Source organism: Sinocyclocheilus anshuiensis, unplaced genomic scaffold, assembly GCF_001515605.1.
Source record: "Sinocyclocheilus anshuiensis isolate Anshui unplaced genomic scaffold, SAMN03320099.WGS_v1.1 scaffold51, whole genome shotgun sequence".
NCBI lineage: Eukaryota > Metazoa > Chordata > Actinopteri > Cypriniformes > Cyprinidae > Sinocyclocheilus > Sinocyclocheilus anshuiensis.
In genome coordinates, this window is record NW_015548296.1 from 1,687,552 (window position 1) to 1,693,862 (window position 6,311).

At 37.9% G+C, this 6,311-nt stretch overlaps 1 protein-coding gene across 3 annotated transcripts in view; it reads right to left on the reverse strand.

Annotated features, from left to right (window-relative positions):
- cdh4 (cadherin 4, type 1, R-cadherin (retinal)) overlaps positions 1-6,311 on the reverse strand; it is a 263,794-nt gene that overhangs the window by 64,486 nt on the left and 192,997 nt on the right. The gene's annotated exons all lie outside the window — the stretch shown is intronic.

The window sequence follows — 6,311 nt, forward strand, 5'->3', positions numbered from 1 at the left end:
CTTGCTAGACAAAATGATCAATTTATAAATACTATCTTAAATCTCCCTAATAAATTACTGAAAAAAACCCCGGTAATGAACAGTGTTTTGATTTAAGCCAAGTGTATATATCTGATTAATTTCATATAAAGCATGTTTGGGTTTAGTTTATATATTATTATAGTATTCAGCAGGGTTTCAAATTAGATTTGAATCAATACAAATTAATTTAATTAATTAATTTTTAATTTAACTTTTTTTTAATACAATTCATTTAATTGTAATTAAATTTAAATTAAAAATGACATTTAATTAAAATTCAATTTAAAAAAAGTTAAATTTAATGTTATGTGCTTTTGTCATTTTTATTAGTTTTTTTTCTATTTAGCTTTATTTTTATTTCAGTTTATTTTTATTTTAGTACTTCCAGTTTTTTTTTATCTAACATTTTTGTTTTGTTTTATTTCAATTAACAAATTATTATTTTTTTAAATTATAATTAATAACGCTGGTTTAGGTAAGTCGGGTTCGAGTTAATTAACAGTTAATTTAGTTAACATAAACAGTTGAATATTCAGTGCAAAATTAAACCTGGTCAACTAAAAATAAATTTTTATTCAAACTGACTAAAATTAATGAATTAAACGGAAAAAAAAAACTTAATTTAAAGACTACAATACAATAAGACTACAAAAACTGTTAAAATTAACACTTTGAAACAGAGTTGAATAAAGTGAGAACTCTTTTAAGTCTCCAGAGTTATAAAAGAGCAATTAGATGCATACAACAGTCAGGTTGAACAGACAAACACCCCTAGGAGCACATACATTTAATCACTCATTGTATGAGAGGCAATGGTACAAAATAGTTGTGGAGCAGTACGTGCACACCTGAGCCCTGAGTCAGGATCATAAACATAGCTGTGGGGTTTCTGCTAAAACGACCAATCAAAATGACAAATCACGTCAAGGCCTCTGTAAACCAGCCCTTATAACACAGCAATACCACAGTGATGCATACCATGACATTTCCTCATGGGTGCCCAATGAAAAAGATTGATGAAATACCACATCAATAATTTAGACAAGAAAAACTAGAGCTGCCACTGACCCTCACTTGATTCATTCCAAAGGCCAAGGAAAAGGGCTGAAGCAACCAATCAAACAGGCACCGTTTGTCACAGGGGCTGACTGTGTGTGCGTGTGTGGGGAAGGGGACTGTCCTGTGGCTCATTTAGTGTCTTTAGCGCTCATCTTTAAATTGTCAGCTCTTCATGTAATCCTGTGTTGCCGTTTCTTCCCCTGACACCTCGACGTTTGTGGCACTGCATTTTCGAGCCGAGATGCTTTCGCCAAATCCCAGTCTTCTATCTCTCTCTCTCGGCCTGTCTCGCGTCCCCCGGCGGGGGTTGCCAACTCAAGCATGCGTAGGCAGGTCAGCCTATCAATGTCTCACAAACACGGTTTGTCGGCAGAAGAGCTCGAACAGATGTGAGGCAAATCTGAGCAAACATATTGTATTTTTTCCCTCTTTTGTTTTAATTTTTCACAGCTTGATGGCTCTGGCTGCAAGGGCTTGGAAAATGGAGGGATTGTAGCGGAGGGAGGGAGCCGTGAATGAGCAAGGAGGGCAGCTGTGAGGCACTGATAAAATCACTTCCGCCTCAGCTCTGCTCATCCACGAAGCTCATAGGTACCCGCTCCTGCAACAGAGAGCGGCTGCAACAAGACCTTTCGGGGGGCGGCAAGTGGAATTACTGTGCATAAGAGGGTGAAATAGAGAAAGAAGAGACTGGAGAATGGAAAAGAGATTGAGGCGAAATCAAGTTGAGCAGTGAGGGCTAAATAATCCTCCCAGACAAAAGACAAATTATAAGAAGGCATTCGAAGCTCCTGTGTCTAAACTGCCAACTTAAAAATAAAACGGCCATCTTAAAAATAAAGGTTCATTATTGGCATCAACGGTTCCATGAAGTAAGTAATAATTGATCACGGGCCACTGAATTACTGAAAAGTAATGCACACCCAAGGTGGTAATATGGGCACAATGTCTTTTAAAAACTCTTACATATTTACATTACATTTACATTTAGTTATTTAGCAGACACTTTTATCCAAAGCAACTTACAAATGAGGACAATGGAAGCAATCAAAATCAACAAAAGAGCAATATGCAAGCGCTATGACAAGTCTCAGTTAGCCTAACGCAATACATTTAGCAAGGTTGTTTTTTTAAAGAATTATATAATAAATAAAAATAAAACAGATAGAATAGAAAAAGAATAGAGCAAGCTAGTGTTAGAGGCCTTTTTTGCTTTTTGTTAATTGTATAATAAATAAAAGAAAACAAATAGAATACAAAAAGAATAGAGAAGCTAGTGTTAGTTTTTTTTAAAGAAAACAAGCAGTTAGTAAATGAAAAGAGTGCAAGTCTAAAAAAGGCAAGTTTTTTTTATTTTTTTTAAGAATATAATTCGAATATAGAGTGCTAGTGTTAAAGGGTCAAATAAAGATGGAATAGATGTATTTTTAGCCGATTCTTGAATATGTCTAAGGACTCAGCTGCTCGGATTGATTTGGGCAGGTCATTCCACCAGGAGGGAAAATTTAATGCAAAAGTCTGTGAAAGTGATTTTGTGCCTCTTTGGGATGGCACAATAATGTGCCATTCACTTGCAGAATGCAAGCTTTTAGAGGGCACATAAGTCTGAAGTAATGAATTTAGGTAAAGGGGTGCAGAGCCAGTGGTGGTTTTGTAGGCAAACATTAATGCCTTGAATTTTATGCAAGCAACTATTAGTAGCCAGTGCAAATTGCTAAACAGAGGTGCATTCTTTTTGGCTCATTAAAAATTAATCTTGCTGCCGAATTCTGGATTAATTGTAAAGGTTTGATAGAACTGGCTGGAAGGTTTGATAGAACTGGCTGGCTGCAAAGAGAGAATTTTTATTTATAAAATTGTGTATAAAATTTAGGGCTGTCAGTTTCCCTTCACAGATCTGTTCATTAGTGCGGGGTATTCATCTTCTCGATCTGTCTCTCGCTCCATTTCTATCATTTTTTTGCCTGCTGACAAACAGGACATTGGGAGCTGTGATAAAGACCTTGATTTATCAATCAGCTCTCAATGGCACTGCAGAAGCATTCCTCCGAATGTGTAGCCAACAGCACAGGAAGACCCAGGCCGGTCTGATGCAGCGTAGCATGGCAGCACCAATAAAGGCACAGACTTACAACAGCATGCCTAATGAAAAGGTTTATTCCTCTGGTAGGGCAACAAGCACTGCACCCATTACAACAGACAGTGAGGAAAGAATAAACTAGAACAAGCATGTTGTGTTGTGGGATGGCGCACGGCAGATGTAGGGAATGTGCTGCTACGTATGCGTGCGTGCATGTGTGTGTGGGCGCATTTGGGAGTCAGCATGTGTGAAATGGCTGCCTGGATTGCCCTGAGCTCCCGTAGCTCCAGAAGAACCAGCCCTGCCAGCTGGCTCCCCATCCCTCCCCGCTGAGAAGAAACCCGTTTGGGCATCAGTCAGCCTGCAGCTCTGCAGCAGACATCTGGAGGTTATTGTTCTATAGGGCCGCATTGCACTGCTTGCAACCCTGTCTGGAGTTTTTCCATTACATGCCAGTATGTGCAAATTCCCCATTAGGCAGCACTCATTTGCTACTTTCGTAATCAGTCTTCGCACCAGACCGTCGAGAGAAAATGGAAATGTACCTGGATTTTCACTGAAGATCCATTATTAAAAAGGCGTGAAGAAAGAGTTACTCTGGGCTTACAATAAGTGCTACAAAAACGCTTCACTAATCCTGTCATTTAGGTGGCATTAGGGTCTTATTTATAACTATCAAACCACTACTGAATCTACAGGATGAAATCAAGCGTGCCGCACACATCCTGAAAAATGAAACCAAAACATTTTGATCGCCATCTGGTGGCTAGCAGCAGTATAAGTCATAAACCCCACCCTCTCCATTTAAACGAATAGGATGTGAGCCAAACTAAATAATCAAATTACACTTCAAATACTTTTTTTTCCCGAAGATGGTTTCCATCATTTTAAGTAGTTCTTATCACGCTGATGTATGTTCAAGTGTTCGTTTTTCAAATAAGTTTGCTTTTAATTAGTTATTTGAGCTTGCGATTGGGTCTGCGGGAATTTGGGAATAATCACTACTGCGCAAAATGAATCACTACTGCGTGAACTCGGGCTCCAAATAACATCATCAGTGCAAGATTATGGGCCATACTGAGATGTTTTGGCTTCATTTTTCTATAGTGGACAGAAGTAGAGACATGTCGTTCATCTTTTTTATTTACAGTCTATGAAAGAAACATACAGTGCTATCAGTGCAGTATGAATCCCAAACAAATTAGTATTATGAACTGGTTCTTTTTAGTGAATCAAAGACATTACGGCATGACCAGTAGTAGTCAGATTTCTGAACAAATTAGTCTTATGGGGAGGTTATACTATATTGAACCAAACAAATAAATGACTCTTTTGAGCCAGTATGAATTCAAAAACATACAGCGTGAACAGTGTGGTTCGATTAACAAACAAATTCGTTTTAGGGGATGTTTTTTTTATTGAATCATACATATAACACAATCCGTGAACTCCAATTCCTGAACGATTGAACCGGTTCTTTTTAGTTGATCAAAAACATAAATTGTGATGTGTGAACTCAAATTGTAATTTTAAACTGATTACTGAACAAATGACTCTTTTGAGTTGGTACTTTTTTTAGCAAATCAAAAATGCACAGTATGTCCAGTGTTGCCAGATTCCTGAACAAACAACGTTTTTGATTCACTTTAAGCCAATGAAATGTCTCATAAAGTGCAGCTACTGTAATATCTGACTCGTACAGAATTGTTTTTTTTTTTTTCAAACATCACATATTGCGTTATGTTGTGCTTAAAGCTTGTAAGACTTAAAATCAGTTTAGTTTCTGACTCTTTGTTCATATGAATTCATATAGTTGAGAGGAAACCAGACCTAATGACTGCTGAACATAATTCCCAGCTCACATGAATTCCAAACTCCAGCTTAGGGGCAGATGAGGCTCATATTGAGCAAAATGCCAGCCAAAGAACAGTCCTGGGTATTTTTAGACCTGAACCATCCAAAAGCATAGAAACTTTGCTCAATAAAACATGTTGGGGGACAAAGTGAAAACTGCACTGTTGTGCTGAACTCTAAAGCATTGGCTGGAACTTGTCAGCCCAGAAGGAGATACAACAGAATATACTAGAATGAAAGCTGCATATGGATCAAACAAATAAAAGCCACACCATCCAGGCAAATGCCATGCAAGTTTATAATGAACTACATGTAACCTACAGACATTTACGCTCAGCAGAGGCACAAAGGATTGCACTGAGGGATATCTTTGTTGATACACATTTGATAATAGCTAGCTTCCATATAAATGTCTTTCAAAGCATCTCTGCTACTTCAAAGTAACAAAAGACTTGCTTACTTTGTAAATGAGACGCCTTATTTTTAATTACTTTTATGGCAAAAGAGTCATGGCGGTGCGTATGTGTGTGTGTGTGGGCATTTCTGTATGTGAGTGTGTTCGTTTAAGATGGTGCTGATCTTAAGTGCTAATTTCTATGCTAATTTTCCTAAGCGCTACCTCTAAATACAGGTGCTTCTCAATAAATTAGAATGTCGTGGAAAAGTTCATTTATTTCAGTAATTCAACTCAAATTGTGAAACTCGTGTATTAAATAAATTCAATGCACACAGACTGAAGTAGTTTAAGTCTTTGGTTCTTTTAATTGTGATGATTTTGGCTCACATTTAACAAAAACCCACCAATTCACTATCTCAACAAATTAGAATACTTCATAAGAACAATTAAAAAAAACATTTTTAGTGAATTGTTGGCCTTCTGGAAAGTATGTTCATTTACTGTACATGTACTCAATACTTGGTAGGGGCTCCTTTTGCTTTAATTACTGCCTCAATTCGGCGTGGCATGGAGGTGATCAGTTTGTGGCACTGCTGAGGTGGTATGGAAGCCCAGGTTTCTTTGACAGTGGCCTTCAGCTCATCTGCATTTTTTGGTCTCGTGTTTCTCAGTTTCCTCTTGACAATACCCCATAGATTCTCTACGGGGTTCAGGTCTGGTGAGTTTGCTGGCCAATCAAGCACACCAACACCATGGTCATTCAACCAACTTTTGGTGCTTTTGGCAGTGTGGGCAGGTGCCAAATCCTGCTGGAAAATGAAATCAGCATCTTCAAAAAAACTGGTCAGCAGAAGGAAGCATGAAGTGCGCCAAAATTTCTTGGTAAACGGGTGCAATGAC